Here is a 24,588-nt window from a genome sequence, read left to right on the forward strand (position 1 = left end):
CAGGGAGACCTTATTGTGGCCTTTCAATACTTAAAGGAGGCTTATAAGAAAGATGAGGACAATGTTTTGACAGGACGTGTAGTGATAGAACAAGGGATAATAGATTTAAAGTAAAAGAGGCTGGATTCAGGCTAGATATAAGGAAGAAATTTTTTATGATGGGGGTGGTGAAACACTGGGACAAGTTGCCCAGAAAGGTGGTAGATGCCCCATCCCTGGAAACATTCAAGGTCAAGTTGGATGGGGCTTTGAGCAACCTGATCTAGTGGAAGATGTCCCTGGTCATAGCACGGTGGTTGGACTAGACGACCTTTAAAGGTCCCTTCCAACCCAAACCATTCTATGATTCTATGAAAAGATACTCATTAAATTATCTGAATTGTTTGGCTAGTTCTTGTAGTTGTGGGGAATTTGGCATATTTAATTGAAGTAGACAAACATTTATTTTCATACAACAAAAAGCCAAGGAACACTCTTAAACTGCTGATTCTTAACATAAGTAAAACGCTTCTCTAAAAAAAAAAAAAAAAAAATAAAAATTGGAAAAATCACTGTTAAGAGCATACTAATAGCAGATATGTCAACTTCATGGCAACAAGGCAGAAAGCTGAAGGCTAAGAGGCCAAAGCAGCAGGGGAACTGTGGAAGGTGAATTTAAATGGTTAGATATGCTTGTAGAAAAATTTACAGTGAACCCAAATGTCCCCTGATTTACTCACATGAAAATTTAAGAGTAGCACCTGAGTAGCTATGGAAATAACTGAACATTAAACAATTGCAGCTGTAGATGAAGGTAGGTGCTACGTGTTCATTTACGTGGAGAATAGAGGTGGTGGTAGGGTTTGGGGGAGTTAATTGGTTTGCCAGTGCCTCCTTGACTTTCTACTACATTATTATTAACATGTCAATTCACTTGATGACTTTAATAGAACAAAACATCCTTCATTTTGTTTCTAAATCAGTGTGTGTATATTTGTGAACAGTTCATGTAGAATAAATCATTAAAATAGCACACCATAGCATTGGTAACATGATACATCAGGCTTCTTTTCCTCATATCACAGGGTAGGGAAGAACAAATATGCCTACATCTTCATGTAACACAAGTTGGACCATGAACCTGAAATCTTGTGGTAGAATATAGGTGATTCTTTTTTCAACATAATAACTTTCACACTGCTGTGCAAAAACTGCATGACCATTGTTGATGTGCACAACTTTAACTGCATAAATAAGATTTAATTTTAACAAATGCTTTAGCTGAAAAGAGTTAAAAAGTCATGACTTGTCCTGATGGTTTTCTTTGGTATTTCTAGAAAATTGCTATTACAACACAAATTTAATTAAATTAAGTGCACATTTTTAAAAATAAATAAAGAAAGATAGAAAAATCAGTCCAAAGTAAAGATTTCCTCCTTGGTCAATAGCAAAAAAAAACATTTACCTTGACCTAAAACATTTATTTCAAGGGTCTTTTTACTATTTATTATTAAAAATCAGAATTCTTAATTTGGGAAGTTAGGAAACTGAAACCTCGAAAGTTATTATTATCTTTTCAATCATTAAAATGATAGAATCACAACAATTTTACTACTCTATTGCCCAGAATTACATCTTTTCTCCTTTTCTATCCACAGCCTTGTTAAGTACTAGTACACTTAGCTAGAACACCTAGATAGGCATTCTTTCCTTTAAATGATATTTCCCTTAGCTGAAGTACTTGCTATTATTTAGCCTTCTTATTAACATGTAGATTAGAATTCCAGTAACCAAATCAAACCTGAAGCATGTGAAAATTTTCTTGTTCAAATTATCTCACACCTCAGCTAGTGCATTTTGTTACTAACCAATAGTTCTATCACAAACAGCAGTAGATCGAGTGATAAAGTTCAGATGACGTATGAGGTATGCTAAAATTTAACTGTTTGATTATTAGGTTTTGTTAGATTAGTAGACAGGTGGGAGTTCAAAATGTAGCTCAATGACTTAACAGTATTTTATCAGATTTTTGCATCTAAGTAACATTTAACTATTAGTTATGGAAACTTTACTAAGCAAATTTAAATGGTCTCATTAAAAGCTGACAACTTACCAAATATGCAACATATACTATACTTAAATGGTGAAGAAGGATTAACAGCCTGGCAACTTCAAGTGAATGCCTGATGCCTGTTACATCCTTTACCCTTTAGCCTTATCAAAGGGTCATTAAAGTAGAACAACTTTTCCATACCCTATTGTGAGAGACTGAAAGAGTTAATGTCTCAAACATTGTGGTGGGGCAAGTTCTGCTTAACGACTAACTCTGCACAACAAGGAACTCTGCCTAGCAAGGAACCACAGGTGAAAAGAAGTGGATCAGCACCCATCAGCAACAGGAGTGGGACCCTGTGCTGGAGGGTGCACAGCTCCCTGTTCTGATATGCTGTTCTAATATGCTGAACAGGGCAACTCATCACACTGTTCTGATGGGTTGAGCAGGACAGCTCACCATGCAGGGAAGGGGAAGTTACTCCCCAAATGACCCCCGAGCCGAAAGGCTCACAAACCGCTCATGACACCTAATTAGCCTAATGCCCACCCAAAGGAGAGTCAAGGATGATAAAAGGACACAAACCGAAGCCCCAGGCGTGCAAGCCCCCCCGGAACAGGACCCCTCAGCTGACTGGATCGCTCGGCTGACTGAACCAATGCTGGACCCAGGACCAGTGAAATCTTCCTCCTCTCTCTCTCCCTCTGTCTCCCTCCCCACCCCCCTCCCCCCCCCCCCCCCCCCCTTTTCCATAGTCATTACACCTCATACCTTTAGACATAAACCATTGATCAAGTCTGGGACTAGGAGTAGATCCATCTGTCCCTGTGATACAAAAAAGCTGGTTGAAGAAACTCTCTAAGACTCATTTTGGAGTTTTAGAAAGCAGGCATTCTTTATTGCAGCGCCAGATGCACGGGGGATAATTCCACCTAGCGTACATATCACAGCTTCAGCACTAACAGGTTATATAGAATAACTAATTGCATATTAATTAGATTAGTATACATATACATAAAAATAATTGCAAGTGATTAGCATGTACTGCCTACATCTGATCATGTGCAATGAAGAATTCATTTCAGTCAAAGGGCTGCTTTTACAACCACCGACCATTTGAGATTCTATTGACTGTCTTTGAAGTCTTTGTTCTTGCCCTTGTTCTTTGATCTTGAAGCTTAACGCAGTTTCAATCACATGTGGTCAGTTTCAACATTGCTCTCATCTAGCGTACAGGAACATCTAGTCATAAGAGCAAAGAACTGCAAAACTTATGAGTAACTACCTCTACTAGTTAATTGCATGGCTATACTTTTGTCTATTGTTTCAATCATAGTGTTAATATAAGTTTTCTAATAATTATTTACCAAATCTCACTTTTACAGTCACCTAGCAGCAAACCAGTTTCCACGGCTGGTACAAAACATTAAAACTGTCAAAATATTTAGACTTACCATGCAGAATGTATGGAAATATGCTATCACCTGGGCTCCTCTCTGAGAAGGACTCTAGAAAGCAAGAGGGTCTTCTCTGAACCTTATGACTCAACAGGAGGGTTCTCCTTATTGTCTTCCCTGAACTGATTCCCAAATAAGCAAGGCCTGTAGTGTATGTTTAGTGATGTATGGTTAGCACATGTTACACAGTTTACTGACATAGTTTCATGCCAATTTTTGTTGTGAGTATACCAATTTTGGTGGTGAGCACGCCAATTATTGTTGTGAGCAAATAAAAATTGAGTTTTGTGAGCTAAAGGCTCCCTGGTGTCATTTCACCTTAATCCTGACCTGGGAATCAGCAAACCTGAGTCATCGTCCTGAAAAATTGGGACGTGACACCTATAGATACTAGTTAGAAAAGATTTGCAATAGTTGTATATAGGAAGACAGTAGAAGGCAATAAAGTGGTTATTATTCTTCTGTTAGTAACTACTGACACTAGAAGAGAAGAAAGTTAAACAAAACAGTCTGTCCCTTAAGCAGGTTTTCATGTTTACTTCTTTTTAATCAGGTCATTGAATTTTTCATTGTTATTTCTTAAATAAAATTTGAAGAATATTGCCATGTCTTAGACTGAACCTTTTGTTAGCAGTGTTCTAAAATTTTTGATAAATAAACAGTATTTTTATTCAGGGAAGGAGGAAAACTAACACTAAATTAACTCATTACCTTTTTTTTTTTTTTTTAATACTTCACCATATTCTGTTTAAACAATGTTCTTAAGAATGTCAGATACACTTATTGTGGAGTGTTGTGGGATCCTGTCTGTCTACATAGTTAGACAAGCGAAACATATGAAGAGGGCATATTTCTGTATTGTCATATTGAGGAACTCTGTTTCTTATAAGATTTCTTGTTCTTACTGCCTACTCAGCTGCATTCAGTTCTATAACTAATTTACTCCTTTAAAATTGGGGCATAGCCTAGAATACATTATGTCCCCCTCTAAGAGCTGTGACTGTGGGCATTTTGTGCTGAGCTATTTCACCCTTTATTGGGGCTGAAAGACCTTCTTCTCACAGAAGTAACAAGGCCACATTGTAATACTACTTTTGATCTGCCTGAAATCCAGCTTTGTTCTGATATTCAGGAAATAAAATACATGTTTTACAAACCCTTTTCTGAATTCCTTAACAAGTCAATTTCAAAGTGATTGGCAAAAAAAGATCTTTAATAATTCCAAGGATTAAATAGTTTTGATGTTTCATTAAAAAGTTCTTACACTGAAATTCTTTATTTTACAGAATGAAAAAACAACCCCTTAACCCAACCTTAGCATATTTATTTTTAATTTTCTAAAATTTATCAGTTTTGAAAGATGTTAATTTAGTCTCCAAAGTTAAACAAAAGAATGATCATTTTAGCTTAGTGTGCAATGCCGGGAGAATCGGACAAGGTAATCATCAAGTAAATCTGTGTAATCTCTTAATATACTGTATTTACACAATGCATCACCATTTACAAACTATGGCAACTGCATTGCAATATTTAGGCTAATATAATATGTCAACTATGGAAAAAATACAAAATTCATTTGTAGTATTTAAATACAATATTGCCATAGCAATGCTCACACAGATGAAGTCATAGCCTTTGTGAAATAAGGATAATTTGCCACTGATGGCAGTAATTATTCTAGGTGATTATTAGTATTGCTAGATGTCAAAACTAAAACTTCCCAGAGGAACATACAAATATAAACAGTACTGAAATTTCTGGCAGAGGCCTATACCCAGTTTGCCATTATCTAATATATTCAGAGTGTTTATTAGCAATAGTTAAAACCAAGCTTGCCTTTTTTTAGATAAGGAACCTTGACTTTTTTACTTTGTATCAACTCTAGACTACTCCAGGAGCAGGACTCTTTGTCTTCTGTTGGTAGTTCCAGTTTATATAAACAAATATATTTTTATCTGAGTGTCATTAAAAGTTTCCACATCCCCAAATCACATTCTCTTCAGTGAGCTAATAGGCTTTTGTTTGGTTGGGTTTTTAATGTTATTTATTTCCTTGTTTTTATGTGAAGGCTTCTCATAGGTAATCCTGGCTCGTAAAAGGAAACCAAACCAAACCAAACCAAACAAACTTTTCTGGTTTAACAAAATTGTTTTCATACTCATTTCTAACAAGGATTATCAGCCCAATAACCCTTTTGGGGAATCATTAATTTGAAACACACAGTAAAAGGCAAATTATTCTGCATATATACAGCACAGTATACATATACTGAATATATATCATATATATATAAAGAAATGCTGCTTTCAGTAAATAAGTAAATAAACTACATACCTACATATTGCTTTATAGTTAGGGTGTTGAGAATTAAATTAAGGTAATTCATTCACATCCTCTGCAAAAAATGGAGTCCTTTTCCTTTACTCTCCTGTTCCTGCTTCCCCCTCTGGAGCTGCTGTTAGTTGTTTTATATATATAAAACACTGGTGCATAATTCAACAGATACAGAGATTCTGACAGTGTGATCACTTACAATCTTTGACACTTCTCTCACCAGCAACATGTATAAGCCTCTCCAACTGAAAGACAACCTAACCATAAGCCAAAAGAATCTGATAATCACTGTGCCACAAACAAATGTCTCTTTCTACTAAACATGTAACTAATCTGGCCTGCATAGTCTACTTTTTCTTTAGAAAGGAAGACAATGGCAGCAATCCTTTTTTTTTTTTTTTTTTAGATTACAATAACTGCCAACAACCTGTAATCTTCCAACAAAAGTTGATTGTTCACACATAGTTGGCTATTCAGTGTGAACTAGGGGTAGATAGAAAGCTTAGTTGCACTTCTGTTTCAGAAAACAAAGGCGGATTTCAGCTGCACCATGAATTTGAGATGGATCTGTGGCATTTCTAAAGGATCTTGTGGCTGAAAACCTCAAAGGCTATTCAAGGACTTAACAGTTGCTGGAATTTAGAAGATTTGGGACAGACCCTCAAGAATATGGAGACATGGACATGCTGGAGAGAGTCCAATGAAGGGCCATGAACATGATTAAGGGATGGAGCATGTCTCTATTAGGAAAAGCGGAGAGAGCTGGGACTGTTCAGTCTGGAGAAGGCTCTGGGGGATTTTACCAATGTATATAAATACCTGAAGGGAAGGTACAAAGAGGATGGAGCCAGGCACTTTTCAGTGTTGCCCAGTGGCAGGACCAGAGGCAGTGGGCACAGACTGAAACACGGGACGTTCCCACTGAACATCAGGAAACAATTCTTCACTGTGAGGGTGTAGGGTTCAATTATATAGAACTTAGTTACTGGGCCTGAAAGTAGCTCATGGTCGCAAGAGCATCCCAGATGCCTTTAGAAGGCCTTGAACAGAATAAGCAAGAAGACAGAAAAAGAAAGAACCCAGTTCGAAAAGCACAGGTGCACATTCCATGATAAAGGGAACTTGGCACAAACAACCTCAATTCAGGGGCTTATCTCGACCAATTGGACTGAGACAAGTTTCACATGCTTTAGCTAACACAGCCAATCATATCCTGTGTGTATGCACGTGTACAGAGTGAGTATAACTAACTGTATCTTATGTTTATACGCATGGACAGTATCGATGTAACCAATCACAGTTTATGCTTGTGCGCGTGGACACCAAATGCTTGCATGCAGCAGCCAATCAAAGCTTCTAAGCAACTTAGAGAATTGTATAAGGATGATCAGCTAGGCTCAGTAAAGTGGTGACTTTAATCATCATATTGGTGTTCTATCTTCCGGGCCTCGCATGGAATAACCCTAAACCCTACATGAGGGTGACCAAGCATTAGCACAGGTTGCCCAGAGTGGTGGTGGAGTCTCCCTCTTTGGAGATATTGAAAAGCTATCTGGTTAACAAAGCACATCCTGGGTAACTAGATGTAGGTGGCTGTGCATTAGCAGGGGGGTTGGACCAGATGACATCCGGAAGTCCCTTCCAACCTCAACCATTCAGTCATTCTGTCATTCTGTCATTCTGCGAATCTTGCTCAGTATGTATTTCTCTTCTGACAGTGGACTACTGAAAATTTTTTTATTGAGAAAGTTGTTGCAATCAATTTACTATTTCTCTAACTGTGGTTTCACTTCTATGTACTTCCACCTCTTTTGTAAAACAGTGATTTGACAGGATGTACTCTTAAAGAATCTCTTCTGATGCTGTTTTCTTGTCTTTCTGTGACTTACAGACAGAACTCCTAGTGTTTTTTAGATCCTGATCCTTTCTCTATAAAGCAGAATTAGCTTTGCCAATTTTCTCCTACTATATAGAATTACCACTGGAAATTCTACACCAGTAAGAAATCTACTTATATTAGAAGAAATCTGTGTTTCAGTGAAGTTGCTCCTGTTTGGTTCTGATGCATCTAATAAAATATTAATGATCATGATCATCAGTTAAAAGGATATCCCCACCCCTAGTTAGCATCTCTGTATTCTCTGTTATTCAACTTAACAGTTTATTTTCCTCACCCCCTATGGTTCTCATCAACAATTCATGGCACTAATCACATAATACTTTCATGCACCTATGATTATACTTAGAGGATATTTAGCAGTTTTGTGAGACAGTAACAAAAAAAGCACAGATTGATCATCCATTTATGTTTAAAAATAATATTTGGCTTTCAAGTTTTGTAAGTTCAGAACCTAAAGAAAAAAAATAAAAAAGTATCAGCAAAACCCATTATTGTTTGTAATTAGTGTTTGACAAACTGGCACCGGAAAAATATACAGTAAAAGTGCAACTATAAACACATGATAGGGAATTGTGTGATCTTTGGTCCTGAGTTTGTGAGGTGTTGATTAGCTAAACTACTTAACTATTAAAGTCTACTGGAATCAAGTGTACTCAGTTCTTGACACATGACATGCAGCATCATGCTATCTCAGGTCTTACACAGCTCACAAATATAAAAGGAATAAAGTGTTCCTTACATACCTCCAGTCTGTTTGCTGAAAGGATTCTAGGAATTAATGTGGCTCATATCAATGTTTACTTAAGTAAGTTTCTGCTATATTTTGATTGCCTTTTTACATACAAGACTAAAGGAAATTTGAGATCAATCCTGCCTGCTGTGCTAGCCCATCCACTTTGTAAGTCACTACAACACAGAAAGGAAAACACCTCCTTCAATATCCACAGATGATATAAAAATTGCCTTCCTCATTTAACCTACTCCCCAGAAATCCTATGTTGGTACAGCATCTTGTGGACCTGAAAGCTTAGTACATAAGTAAAATTTATTTCATAACTAAATGCAGAAAGGGAGTTGAAACAGATGGCTATTCCTGGATGTTAGATAAAAATAAAAGTGCCTAATACTGCAGCTCCTATCAGTTTTTACATTAATAATTTGACACAATAATTTTACTTTTTCTAAGATACTATACAGAAAAAAAATTCACCTATCTTAGGTACAGAGGAGGACTAAAGTTTCACATTATCATAGCTATTGGACTTCTAGAGAGATGTTCTGGCAAGATACAACACTGTATACTAACAAGCAAGGCGGTATGTAATATATAGGATAGTAGAATATTGTGAATAAGCAAGCAAACATGACTTTGCATAAAAAGGAATAAAACCTATATGCTTAGTAACATTAAAGAGTAATATAGGCAGATTATGTAGACAAATGTCAAGTGACAGAGCTGTGGAAAAAAGCCAATGACAGCATTTTGTAAAATCAAGTAAGTCAGCTGCTGAACTACCTTTAGAATTATTTGAGATGTACCATACAGCAGTGCATCATGCTTGTCCCTGAAATAGAAAATCTTCAAGTGTTTCTGTATTGAAAAATTTTATTTTTATTCTGTATTTATCTAACATCATGACTCAGAGATATGGAGCAGAAAAATGCAACTCTGTTCTGATTGTCTGGCAAAGCTTATTTTTCAAAGAAAGCATTTACAAATGCTTTTGGAAGGATTGTTGGTTGCATCCATCTTTGTGCACTGTCAGAATGCAACGCCCATTTTTGTGTGTTGGTTTTGTTTGGGTTTTTTTGTTTGTTTGGTTGGGTTTTTTTGTTTGTTTTTAGTTGTGGGTTTTTGGTTTTTTTTTTCTTTTTTTCTTTTTTTTTCCTGAAGATTGTCTGATGCACATAGAATGCTGGACAAGAAGATAATATGTACATTCAAAATAATTCTAAAATGTCCCCAGCTGAAAATACTAATAGATGTGCTTCTGTGTCTTCTCCCAGAACAGAAGCATCACCTTGTAAGTCTTCAGACTGGCAGAACTCTTCAGCTTTGTTTTGTGATTCTCCCAGCTTTAAAGGACCCATACATGACCTGGCATGAAAAAAGACATGTGTATATTGATATATAACAGTTTCTCTCTGTGAGAAATTCTTTAGAGGAAGACATCAATGGCTTTGGATACAAAAGAGTCAATATAGGGGGTGTAAGGGTGTGGGGAAAGGCTTGTTCCAAACACATGGTGAGAGAATGGTGACAGATTATGTTTGCTAAAAGGACCAGCAGCTTGTGAGTGAAACCCTGCTCTAAGGAAAAAATGAGCAATAGTAGAATAAAAAGGTCCTGGTGAGGGCAGACATGGCAGGATGACTGTTTAAAAAGAAATACAGTAATACAGTTTTCAAATTAGACTACTTGCTAAATATTGAGTAAGTCTGACTTTAAAAATTGTCGATAAAGAATTTTTCTGATTTTATTTCATGGAACAAATTAATCACAGGGAAAAAAAAGACAAAAATCTCCTTCACATAGACAAAATCACAGATTATTCTCTTCTGCCAATCTACTGGAGCAGAAAACCTTGATTTCTGGAAATTACTTATTTTCTGCAAAGAGACTTAATACCCCTTCTTTTGGGTATGTGTCTCAGACTGTACGATGTTATTAGCAGGTAAAAGGAAGATATTTTGCACAAATCAGAACAAAACACTTTAAAGTTATTAAAAACCTTTCTGTGTCCTTATGGTTTTTACTATCTCTTGACAAAATGACTGTTGAATATGTTCTGGCATTTGTCGTGTATTACAGATACTGCTGTAGCAGTACAAAAGATTCTCAAAGAAAACAGGCTCAGTGCCGTTGCCTTAACACAGATGTCAATTAAGACATGTTGATGTATCTAAGATATCAGCATGGAACTGGCAGATTTCATCCAGATCTTGTAATAACCATGTCCTTTTAGAAGGCGAAAGGAGTACTCTAGGGAGTCTTGAATTTTTCTTAAGCAGCTGAAGCTTGCCCAAGTGACAAGAGACACTGAAGGGAAGAGAAGGAGAGTACCTTTCAAATTGCAGCCAGCAGCAGTCTTGAATTGCTTTGAATATAGGTTTCTTCGTCCTTCAGACAGTGATCCATTTCCTAGCAATCTTTTCCTATATTTATATACATCAGCAATATTCATTCAAATGCATTATGTATGAATTTATGTTACTTTGCAGCTGTTTCCTTTACCTCTCTCATAAAGGAATACAAAAAATCAAGAATCTATTGATGAAATTACATTACCCTCTTCAAAGGATCTTGCTCCCTGTACTACTCATCTGGTTAACCATTACATTTTAAAAAAAACTCAACACGTGTCAGGCACACATTAAAGATCACAACTGTAAGAAGAGCAGCATTTAACTTGGAGGAGTTGAGAATATAAGTTAGCTGAACAAATGTGCCATTATTAGAAAATTATTGATGTGCCCAGCTGTTTTATTACCAATGGAACATCAGCCAATAAAAAAGTGAGTGCTGTCTTTTGCCGCTGTCATGTTTCACTTTTTATTACTCTGGCAGTACAGTTTTTACATAGAAACCATGTGAGCCGTGATAGAATAAACCATTTTATTCGAGCTAAAGAAACACACATATCTATATTGTCTAATGTAGCTTAGTCAATACTTACAATAGTACCTTTATCTCAGAGTCATTTTGGTTGGCAGAAAGTCTTTTAAAAGAATGCAATTAAACAAATAAAAGTTTATGCCAGTGATATACAGTAAAGATATATCTATGTGACCTGGTTTCAGCTCAGATAGAGTAAATTTTTTTCCTTGTAGCTGGTATAGTGTTATGTTTCGGGTTCAGTATGAGAAGAATGTTGATGACACACTAATGTTTTCAGTTGTTGCTGAGTATTGTTTAGACTAAAGTCAAGGATTTTTCAACTTCTCATGTCCAGCAAGCAAGAAGGGTGGAGGGGCACAACAAGCTGGGAGGGGACACAGCCAGGGCAGCTGACCCAAACTAGCCAAAAGACTATTCCATACCATGTGATGTCATGTCTAGTATGTAAACTGGGGGGAGTTGGCCTGGGGGGGGATCACTGCTTGGGAACTAACTGGGCATCGTTTGGCGAGTGGTAACCAATTGCATTGTGCATCACCTATTTTGTATATTCCAATCCTTTTATTAGTATTGTCATTTTATTATTGTTATTATTATCATTATTATTTTCTTCCTTTCTGTTCTATTAAACTACTCATATCTCAGCCCACGAGCTTTACCTTTTTCCTTCCATTTCTCTCCCCCATTCCACTGAGGGGGACAGAGGGAAGGAAGTGAGTTAGTAGCTGCATGGTGCTTAGTTGCTGGCTGAGGTTAAACCATGACACTATGGCATGACTTTCTGACTATATAATGAAAAAAAAGAATGCAGTAAAAGTTACACAGGTGAACCAAACATTAAGATATTGTCCTTCTAGTAACAAGCTAGTCCCCAGCTGATTAAACATTGCATTGCTCTTTTAGCTTTTCAACAGCTGAATAAATTGCAGAACAGTATAAAATAGACTAAGTACCACCATATTAGGAAAGATCAATGATATGGACAACACAAAAAAGACAGCTGTTAGTCTGCTTTTTGAGGACAGCCTCACAGTTTCTACCATAAAGCATGTGCCAAGAAGAGAAAAGGGGTATGGAGATTCAAGAAATACTACAGTATGTTATCGTTCAGGTGTCCAAAGTACTGTTAAAAATGAGTCACACTGCACAGATTAGGAGCAGGAAAGGTGGTCCCATCACCAGAGCTGAATCCTGAGTTCAGAGTTGGTTGCCCTACTGTTCAGCAGATGCAACAGAGAAATTCACGCAGCTGTTACTTGGGAAACATGTAGTTAGCTGTAGCAGCTGTAAAGCACACAAATAAATTGGATTTTTAAATGGGTGAATGCCTATCAAGATACAGATTAGCTTATGTGTGATAAGTTAATGTACTTGTTTGATTTATAGCCTAAATACCATGGTTTCAGTCAATACAGATGAATCCTTGCACTAAAGACTTCTAAATAAAGGTAGCTTTATTAATTTTTAGTTATGAATATCAATTTATTTGTGAATCCTTTTATATTTCATAAATACATGGCATTTATTTATGATATAAAATTATAGTTGACTGACTGACTTTGGAATCTACCTCTAATTTTCAAAATTATATTAATTACTTATAAACTTAAAATCCATTCATTGGCATGCTGTTGTGGTTTCGACCCAGCCGGTAACAAAATACCATGCAGCTGCTCACTCGCCCCCCTCCCCCAGCCATGGTGGGATGAGGAGAAAATATAAAGGCAGGATCGTTGGTCAAGATAAGGATTGGGAGGCATCACTCACCACTTATTGTTACAAGCAAAAGACAGGCTCAACTTGGGGAAGAAACAAAATCAATTTAATTTACTACAAATCAAATCAAAACAGGATGAGAATTAAAAAAAAAATCTTAAAAAACCTTCCCCCCACGTCTCCCTCCTTCCTGGGCTCAACCCTACTCACAATTTTCCCTACCTCCTCCCCCACAGTGGCACAGGGGCATGGGGAATGGTGGTGGGTTTGGTGGGCACCTGTCATCCAGCCAGGGTCAACCTACCACAGATGGCAAAGGTTAACAGGGTCACTTCAGGTTTTAATCAGCAGCAATACCAACCTCTCCAGAATATTCTGGAAAGGATCCTACAACTTACAAATTAAAATGGGTAAAAGGCCACTGCCTGTAAGGCCCTGTGTCATAGTTTAAGCCCAGCTAGCAACAAAGCACCATGAAGCTGCTCGCTCACTCCTCCCCCCCGGCACCAGTAGGATGAGGAGGAGAAAATATAAAGAAATGCTCATGGGTTGAGACAAGGACAGGGAGGGATCGCTCAGCAATTGTGGTTATGGGGAAAAAAACCAGACTCAACTTGGGGAAAAAACAAAATCAATTTGATTTACTACCAATCAAATCAAAACATGGATAATGAGAAGTAAACCCAAATGTTAAAACACCTTCCCCACACTCCTCCCTCCTTTCCAGGCTCAATTTTCGCTACCCCCTTCTCCTCCCCGACAGCAGCACAGGGGGACAGGGGATGGGGGTTGGGGTCAGCTTATCACGTGTTGTCTGTGCTGCTCCTTCCTCATCAGGGGGAGGACTCCTCAGTCATCCCCTGCTCCAGTGTGGGGTCCCTCCCACGGGAGACAGTCCTCCATGAACTTCTCCAACATGAGTCCTTTCCACGGGCTGCAGTTCTTCCCAAACTTCTCTGGCGTGGGTCCTTTCCGCAGGCCGATCTTCAGTCACATACTGCTCCAGCGCGGGCTTTCCCATGGAGTCACAGCCATCTTCAGGGGCGTCCGCTCCCCCACTCCCCTTCGTGGGCTGGGGGGACAGCCTGCCGTCTCACCATGGGCTGCAGGGGCATCCCCTCCTCCGGTGCACCTCCCCCTTCTCCTTCTTCACTGACCTCGGTACCTGCATAGGTGTTCCTCTCACATTCCAATCTGCCCACTCACTACTGGTTCCCCTTCTTAAATCTGTTCTTCCAAAGGCACTACCACCATCACTGATGGGCTCAACCTGGGCCAGAGGTGGGTCTAACTTGGAGCCAGGGAAGCTTCTAACAGCTTCTCACAGGAGCTGCCCCTGTGGCCCCCTCTCCCCTGCTACCAAAAAACCATGCTACACAAACCCATAACATATGCTTTCAGAAATGCTTTTTTTAAAACTGGATTCCATACTCACTTGATTATTTTTTTCTTCTTTCCTCCCAGATTTCCCTGCTTCATTGCATGTCTTCTGGTTTTCATTGTTGTTCCTTTTCTTCCTGTCATTATCTGTTTGTACTCCTCTCATCTGCTCATACTCCACTTCTCTCTGTTCTTGGAGCAGTTGGACATCAGAAAAACTGCTATTAAAGCAATTACAACAGCAGCAGTTTAAATTTTTGCAATGCTTTGCCTTCTCTGGGTCCTGGTTAGCCAGGTGGAAGTGCAAATTTCCATGATCTGATAGTTTCCACTTTTTTGTTCTATTATGTTCTAGAAAGATTTCCCTCTTTAGATCACTCTCTCTTTCTACCATAAAGATCAAACAACAATTGTAAAGTCTTTTTGTGTAAAGCCTGTTTTCTAAAGTGAGCCATGATTGCTCCTGAATTATATAAGTTCCTCATCCAAAAGAAAGAGACTAGAATGACACAGTAGAGAAAAATTAATGTCAGTATGTCTAGAACAGATTGTCCACTGCCTGTTAAAAATGCAACAGGCAAGAATTCATGGACTAGCAAACACTGAGTGGAGAGAATTCTCCACACATTAGAGATAAAGCAGTTTTATGAAGGATTCTGCTATGCTGTTCATTCTGCCACTGTTTATATGAGGTCATGCCTCACCCAAGTATCAGGTTTAATGATTTTCACTTTTTGGAAATTGGTATATATTTGCCATTTTTTGATATGAGTCATTCCTACTAGCTTTGGGGTATTAAGATCTGCTGATCTTCTGAGGTGTAGATCTAATCTGAGGTTTTGTTGGGTTTTATTTAATGTGGTTACCCCCTCCCAAAATAATCAATTAATAAAGAGATATTTTTTATGCAGAAAAATAGGAATATAACAGGGAAGAGCTGTTTGAGAGTTTTTTTAATATTCATTTTCAGATTATTTCAATCTAAGACATTATTTACATATTATAAAAATCTTCTTGAGATATAGTTTTGACTTTTAAAAAAGAAACAAATCAACCTTTCATATTCTTTGCAGTTGCATGATTTTTCAAGCATGAACACAAATAATTCATTCAAAGTAATTACAGCCTTTCCTATAAATAGATATTTATCACAATATAAAAATATGTGCAAAAAAATTAAGAAAACATAATTAATGCATGTGCTGCAACTATGAGACTTTCTCTGTATTCCAGTCCATATTTGTAAAGAATTCATGGACTATGGTTTTGTAGCATGATTGATCCTAGAAATGCCTGTGCATATAAGCAGCTTTATTCATATAAGAATCCCTATTGATTTCAAATTACCTAGAGAATAAATATTCACCAGATCAAGAGCTCAAGTAGAAAGTTATTTTTTTAATCTATACTAAGTAATATTGATGTGGAAATATTAAGAATATTTTACTGAAAATAATCTAAAGCAAATTTTAACTCTTTATTTTTTGAGTAACACACTATAGTAACAAGAATTAAGTTGTAACTTAGTAACAATAACACTAATCAGTTTTCAAATAAATATTCACTCATATTAGGAAACTTATATTTGCTAGATTAGTCTGGTTAATTACCATTATATGATACCGTAAATGAAATCTCTGTTATCTTTTTTCCCTTGTATTTTTTTGAATTAAATCTGTTGAAGTGGAAATATATCAGTAACTTTATGAAGACAAGGTCACTAATCTGGAAAAACATACCATGGCCTATATAGCTATGTGTTTTGCACATACGACTGTTTCTCTGAGTTTTTTAACATAATTTTATTCACCAAGTCTAAATTTTTCTGACTATAGTTTTTAAATTATTCCACAGAATTTGTAAAATCATGACTGTGGCAGCCTATTCAACATCTGCAAAGCAAGACATGAGCACCAAGTTTGTCAAATATAACAGTAACCTACAATAAAGGTAATTTTTATTCCGAAAAGGTGTATTTTCTCTTTCATATAACAATATTGATAACTATTGATCATACATAAACTGTTACCATTCTAATACAGACACTGTGACCTTACAATTGTCATTTTTCTAAAGAAAATATTTATTGTCCTGATGTTTCTTATTCCCAGTAAGTCCACAGTCTCACTTTCAGCAGTTAGCACAGATGTTCCTAGACTCCTAGTCCTCTAAACTCTCCTCCCTGTATGACTTTTTTTCTCTCCCTAGAAGAGTTCTTCAAAAACTGCATCTTCTAGTAAGCTAGTAATTTGTGTATCTATGAACTACCATTCCTTGCTACTGTTTTGCTACATTCACTACTCCTATCTTAATTAGATTTTAAGCAACTTACTATTGAGGCCTTGTTCCTCTATGAAAAGCTGCCAGGAGAGTTTTTTTTCCAGATGACTGGAGGTTTTAACCATTAAAGTTCAGAAAATATTAATTAAAACCAAACTTTCTTTCTTTTCATGCAGTGATACCATGTATTGCTTACAGCTGATCTCTAGTCCCCAGGGGATGTTCTCTGCTGCCATATTCTGGCTAGTAACTTCCTTAATTTTAATGACAATCTCCTCAATCTTACTTAATTATCTCACAGTAATAAACAAATACTTTTCAGGACAATCCTCAGATGAATGTAGCTATTTAAGTATTCATTTAATTAATTATTATATAACCATTACGTTAATTAATTAATTAATTATCAGAAGCCTGATCTCAAGCCTGGTAATGAAAAGCTGAAATTTTGCATTATTTCCATGATCATACAGTAAAATCTTGATGCAGAGTGAGTGTGCAAGCTTTAGAAAGGAAGATGGGTAAATTAGATTGTAGAAATAAGGCTATATCAGCACACAAAAATGGAAAAGGTGGATGGCACTTGGTCAAGGAAATCTTTAATCAGAAAGCTTCCAAACCCATCTAAGTTGTGCCTAATGCTATTCCAGGGGCTGAAGTGGCCATTTTTAGCGTGCAGAAGTTTCTCCTAATCCTAATTCAGATGTCTTTCCAAACAGAAATTTCTGGATTGAATCTTTTAAAGGCTTAGTATATGTTACACTGGAAGTTGTGTGAGATCTCATAACACTAACAACATCACATAATTACACTGTATCCTGTCATATTATTCTTACTACAATTGATCCTAGTTTTTGTGGTATATTACACAGGGAACATAGTTGTTTATTAAAACTGCTTCCATTAAAGTGGACAGGAAATTGCACCAAAGTGCACTAAATATTTCTTAATTGAAAAGCATTCCATGCCAATAGGTAGTTGAATCATAGGCCTAAGAATGCCCCTTTCAATTCGTCAGTTGGCAGATAGAATAATTTGCCCATGAATGACTAACTGGACTGGTGATTCAAATGGCAAAAATTATGAATGAATGGGAAATCAACAATACTGTAACTTTTTTTTTTACCAGTTTATCTTTCTGTTTGCCAGTTCACCGCTTAGGTTTGATTTACATACAACAAAGTTCATGAGCACTAAAGGTTCAAAATGTTATTTTAATTTTTTTGTTGAAAGTATAAATATATTAACTTTATAGGAAAACCTACTCATTCATGTTCACCTGGGTTCAAAAAAAAAAAAAAAAAAAAGAAAAAGGAAAGAAGTCTAAAACCTAAATTGTTATACTGTCACCATCATCATGAAAATTACTTTTTTCCACATCTTTAGCAAAAGGCACAGTCTGTCTTTTCTGCTTTTTTGTATTACTTAAATATGACTTTTCCATCTTCTTCATGGATATTTTGAGAGAACAGAATTAGTTCTGTATGCTAATAATCTTGCATCTGCCATTTCTAATGCTCTGAGAAAGTGCAAGCAAAATCACCTAACTTTAATCTCAGGTGCCCTAATTTAGATTGACAGTGTAATAGTAGTGATTCAGTTTGAGAGCATGCCTGTATACAGATGAATTTATATATTCATCCACTTACCTCTTTCTTTCATAGTAGAAGAAGGATTACAGTAGGTTTACATTTGCAAATGTAATTTTCAGTTTGATACCCCAAAAATGAAGATTAAAGATGAAGAGCTTGTCTGTGCTGAGTGTTCTTTTTTGAAGTTTAAATTAGCATAGCAAAAATCTCTGTTAATTGTTTTCACAGATATAAGTGTTTCAGTGTAAATGAAATCCCAGCTGGCATTGAGGTAAAACTCTGAAAAAATACTTTTCTTAGGGTGATGCTACAGTGTGATCAACAGATAGGACTGGGAGGAGTTAAAAGCAAAGACATGTAAGAAAAAGGGAAGAGAAGTGAACTGGAGCACAAATTCTCCAGGAAATTAAATCATAACATCTACTGTGATGGGATAACTTAACAAACCTTTATAAAGTGTATGAAAGCTCTATAATTTTATGAAGCCTCCAACACATATCATGAAACAATTCAGGATCAATGTTATGTTAGATATACTGATATTTGAAAAAATTTAGTACAACAGTTTTGTTGTACATTAGTGTCATGATTTCAGCCCAGCCTGTAACAAAGGACCACACAGCCGCTCACTCATTTCTTCTGTCCCCCCTCCAGTGGGATGGGGAGGAGAAGCAGAAAAGAGAAAAGAAAAAGAAAAAACAAAAACAAACAAAAAACCAGAACCTCAAGGGTTGAGATAAGGACAATATAGTGGAACAACACAAAAAGTGAAGTTACAACAATACTAATAAAAGAATACACAAAATGAGTGATGCACAGTGCAACTGCTCACCACCCAGAACCTGATGCTCTGTCACTTCCCACACCACAAGACCCAGCTCCCCCAGCCCTCTCCCCATTTATATACTGAGCTTGATGTCACATGGTATGGAATAGCTCCTTGGCTAGCTCAGGTCAGCTGTCATGGCTGTGCCCCCTCCCAGGTCCCTGTGAAAATTAACTCTATCCCAGCTGAACCCAGGACAATCAGCAATGCTGTTGAGTCTTTTTAATTATTACAGGTTTTCCTTAACAAGAGAAAAACCTAAACAAAAAACTTCCTGCCTTTTATTCCCATGGTCCAGAGCCAAACATTCTGGATTTGATTTTGATTAGTCTTATCTTGAAGTAAGCTCTTCTTCCTAAAAAGAAAAAAGCATTTCATTTGAAGTTAAAATAACAAATACAGTGTCTTTCTTGGTGCAACAGCATGTCATAGAAAAAGTGAACCTCTGTGTTTTTGTGTTAAATGCACTATGTATGCATTAGTGCTGAATTGTGAATTTTCACTGTCCATTACACAGCAGAAAATTAGTAACTACAGCACTTTATCATGGCTATCTTCTTCCACGTAACTGTTCAATGCTAAGGGTAGTTAGGACCATGAAAGTTCTCTCTCAGTTTTACTTCTTTCTCTGTCCTGTTTTGTTCTGGTTTTAGGCAATCTAATTTCTTCAGAGATGTCTATGCTTTGGAGTATTTTCACTTACATAATTAGATGTAAAAAAAGTGCAGCCATGAGGTCTCTGAAATCATAGGCCACTGCATATATGTATTGTATAGGCATGTTTACTTACATGAACTTCACTCCTTTAATATATTTCCAGTTGGAAATTTTTGCTTTCTGTATTGTAGATTAAAGTAAAGCAAGATCGTTCATTCTCAGTTTTCCGTATTAAAAGCATTTTATATCTTTGAAAAGCTTGGACTTATTCCTTTACACAAGCTCTTGCTTCTCATGTGGATTTGTTTACATTATAATTGTAGATTTAAGGATGCTGTTTGCACAAAATTCTTCCAATTTCTTGGTAAGAGAGCTGTAAAGTAGACACCAGGAGAGGTGATAGCATGAATGATGTAGTTTGATTTCCAGCATTCTACAGAAGTCAGAAAAAAATTCTACAAATGAAGTGCCTTCAGGACTATGCCCTCAATAATTTTCTTCACAGTCTGTGCAAGGTAGCTCTGAACTTCAGTTGATTTATCTTTAGATAAACATGACATATTGATAAACTTCATAAGGTTAAATTCTGGTTTATCAATATGTCACGCGTAGAATAGCACAAGCCTGGATGTCCTCAGGAGCTTACAGGAAATGAATGGTTGTTTTTGAACCCCATGATCCATCCACCTCCTCTTGCTGAATGTTTAAGAAGCTATTTGTTCTTTTTTGCTAATTTCAGAGCAGAAAAACAGGTTGTTCTTCTTACCAAGGGTGCAGACATGAAAAAGGGATTAAAGGAGATAATTTGCTGCTTCTTTGTATTTTGTATGGCTGAGAGGAGCAAAGTAGCTCTAGCACTGAGTAAGAGAAAACCTGAGTTTAAATAGCTTTGTCAGAAGACAATCATATGTGACTGCAAATCAGTGGGTGAAAAACTGGCTGGATGGATGAGCCCAGAGGGTTGTGGTGAATGGAGTTAAATCCAGTTGGCGGCAGGTCACAAGTGGTGTTCCCCAGGGCTTGGTGTTGGGCCCTGTTCTGTTTAATGTATTTACCAGTGATATGGACAAGGGAATTGAGTGCACCCTCAGCAAGTTTGTAGATGACACCAAGTTGGGAGGCAGGGTCAATTGCTTGAGGGTAGGAAGGCTCTACAGAGAGATCTGGACAGGCTGGATTGATGGGCTGAGGTCAGTTGTATGAAGTTCAATAAGGCCAAGTGCCAGGTCTTGCACTTGGGTCACAGCAACCCCACGCAGCGCTACAGGCTTGGGGAATAGTGGCTGAAAACCTGCTCGGCAGAGAAAGACCTGGGCACGCTGCTTGACAGATGGCTGAATATGAGCCAGCAGTCTTCCCAGGTGGCCAAGAAGGCCAGTGGCATCCTAGCCTCCATCAGAAATAGTGTGGCCAGCAGGACCATGCGAGGTGATTGTTCCCCTGTACTGGGCACCAGTGAGGCTGCACCTCATGTATTGTGTTCGGTTTTGGACCCCTCACTACAGGAAACTGAGGTGTTGGAGTGTGTCTAGAGAAGGGCAACCAAGTTGGTGAGAGGCCTGGAGCACAAGTCTTATGAGGAATGGCTGATAGAACAGGGGTTGTTTAGCCTGGAGAAAAGGAGGCTGAGGGGAGAGCTTATAGCTCTTTACAACTACCTGAAAGGACGTTGTAGTGAGGTGAGTACTGGTCTCTTCTGTCAGGCGGCTAGAGATAGGATGAGAGGAAACAGCTTTAAGTTGTGGCAGAGGAGGTTTAGGTTGGATATTATGAAAAATTTCTTTCCTGAAAAGGTTGTCTGGTATTGGAACTGGCTGCACAGGGAAGTGGTGGAGTCACCATCCCTGGAGGTATTCAAAAAGCATGTAGACAAGGCACTTTAGGACATGGTTTAGTGGGCATGGTTGATGGCTGGACTTGATGATCTTGAAGGTCTTTTCCAACCTAAATAATTCTATGATTCTATGATTCTAAATCATATATCAGAATTCTCTGAGGCAGATGCCCTTATCCTGGTGAAAAACATAGATAATGTAAATGTGAAGTGCAAAACAGAAATCTGGAATGCAACTTCAATGTCCAGGGTAGTTTCAGAAATGAGAAGTCATTTGGTCCTGCAGGACTCCAAACAGCTCTCAAAGCTATCATTAGGAATTTTTTCTGCATCATGCTTAGTTCAAAAACTTATGGTACTTAGCTCAAATTGTGAAACTGCTATACCTGGTGCTCTCTGGAAACAAAACCTTTTCTATAGAAAAAACTATGTTTCTGTTGAATGAAATAAATGATTTCTGCTACTTTTATTACAAAATATATCAGAACTCTGCTAGCAGAATTAACATATAGATGATAATTTTTGGATTCCTGACATTTAGGAACAATAAAAGAGACATTTTTCTTTCGGTTTCAGAACTATTGGGTTTTGAGGATTTGGCGGAGTTGTGGGGTTTTTTTGTTTGCTTTGTTTTACTTTTAAATCTTATTGTAAAACTATATCATATATATATTTAGATGTTGAGAAGATTATTTATTGATTTTTTTTTTCCTTTCCAGAAAGTACCAGAATAAACAACAAATAAGAGATCAGGATTTTTTTTGTTTTGTTTTTGTATAATCTCTAAGGCCTTCAATGTACGTATGTTTGAACATGAAAAGATTTTGTTGTGCTCTCCTTTAGTGTTCTTAAAGATATTATCTAATAGTACTTTCTACCACTATGTCTTTTAATGCAGTGAGATTGGTTAATAGACTCTTAATACTTATGGCTGGAGCTTATATTAACTTCTACCACTATTTTATTAACAAGATTTCTGTTTTTTAAGTGCTGTTTGGATACTAACTCAAGTTATTGATTATCCTTGTCTCTGACCAAAACTTCCTTAGCATATCCTTCAGAGCCATCAAGTGTTTCTAAGACATCTGTGACACGTCGTGTCGAAGAGCTGCAAAGTTTGAGGCTGATAGCATGTGTTATAAGTCTCTTACTTGGATTCCTTGGATCTTGTCTTATTGAATAATAATTAATATTGCTGATGCTTCTGTGATTGAAGGACCACTGAAAATGGGAGATCACTCCATCTAATTTTAAACTCTCCTTACTAACTCCCTTTTGGTTATTAAGAAACTTTTCTCAACACAGATGGCATACTTATTTTCCTTTGGTTTTTTTTTTTGTTTTGTTTTGTTTTGTTTTGGTTTTTTTATTATTTATACTTCTTTCAAAGGTATATGGAAAGTTTATTTGTATTCAGTTGTAAACTCCTCTTGCTCAATTTGTTTTATCTGGAGAAAAAAGTCAATCACATTGCCATGTGCACTATAACATGTATTATTAATAATGATTTACTGATTACTATAGATATTAAAACCCTGTCGATCTTACTGTTATTGGCATAAAAGAATTTGATATGATTATAGTCTGTAAGTAGGTAGCCCAATATTGCAATTCTTTAATTTGAATTCATAGTCAGCATCCAACAGTTGGAAGTTTATCTCCAGATAAGTTTAGGAAAAATTCAGGGTTGCTTTATAGGTCCTCAGATCTCTGATGCAGGAAATCTTCATTTTCTGTCTGTTGATAAATTTCAGATGTTGCAGCACATATGGAAAGTCACCAAAATAAAAAATTTTGCTAGTGTTTGCTGAACAAGCATGTATAAGTGAGTCTTTCACCTTTGTAATACTACTCTGAGCATTAAAATTCTCAGTGCCAGACTGCCATTCAGGTGTTCCCATCTCTCTGAGGATTTCCCATAGGACACTTTCCTACTATTTATGGAACATTATTACACTATTGACAGATTTCAAAATTGTTAGTGAATGCAGTTGTTTTGTGAAGACAACAGCACTGACATGTTATGCACTAAGTTTTCTGCTGAAATCGGGAGAGGTAACTTTGCTGAATTTGCAGGTGTAATGCACTATCATCATCACAGAAGACACACATGCTTACTGAAGTTTCCCAGTTGTGATATTCTCAAATGGTTGATTAAAAAAAATAGGATAGCTCTCATTCTTTCAAACATTTAGCAATTTCAGAATGTTAGCCTCTTTTTACAATGGTTACTCTGATCTAAACTTCAGGTTCACTTACACCTAATCAAGGTAACACTAGAACTGTATTCTGTAGGTTTTAACTTAAGACCTATGTAGGTAGCAGAAATAAAAAAAACAAGCAAACAAACCAACCTTTTTATTAACCACTTCTTATCTTTTCTTTTTTTTTTTTTTTTTTTCCTCATGTCCTTTAACATGGTCAAAGTACAGGTGTTATTTAGGTGTCTTAATGCTGAACTCAGGAACTTGGGAGTATAGAGCATTTTCTATTTTGTGCTGGCTTTCCATCACCCACTATTTTAAGGATTCCCTACAGCTGGCTTTACCACTTCTGTGAGGCCAAAGTCTCTATTTGTATTCCTTCTTTTGCCTTTCAGGAAAGAGTTTATTCATCTTTTCTCTCCATGTTTGTATTTACAACCTTCTTTACATACCAATAATGATATCTCTTTTACAACAGTCTAAATGCTTACAAATATTGTAAATTCTATTGGAAGAATATTGGAAGAGATGGAGTGTTGTTATTACAGAGAAATTCATTGCTGACACTGATGTTTTGATCTGCAGACAGCTGCACATCTACTTAAGTCATGATGAGCAGCTGGCAAGGAATGCATATTTCCCATAACTTTTTCAGACCTTCTCAAATATTCTGACTTAAATTAGAGAAAAGAGTGATGGCTAATAAAGGTAGAGCTATTATTCCCTCCCCACTGGCATTTTATTCGTAAGCTATAGT

Source organism: Accipiter gentilis, chromosome Z, assembly GCF_929443795.1.
Source record: "Accipiter gentilis chromosome Z, bAccGen1.1, whole genome shotgun sequence".
In the NCBI taxonomy this organism is placed as follows: domain Eukaryota; kingdom Metazoa; phylum Chordata; class Aves; order Accipitriformes; family Accipitridae; genus Astur; species Astur gentilis.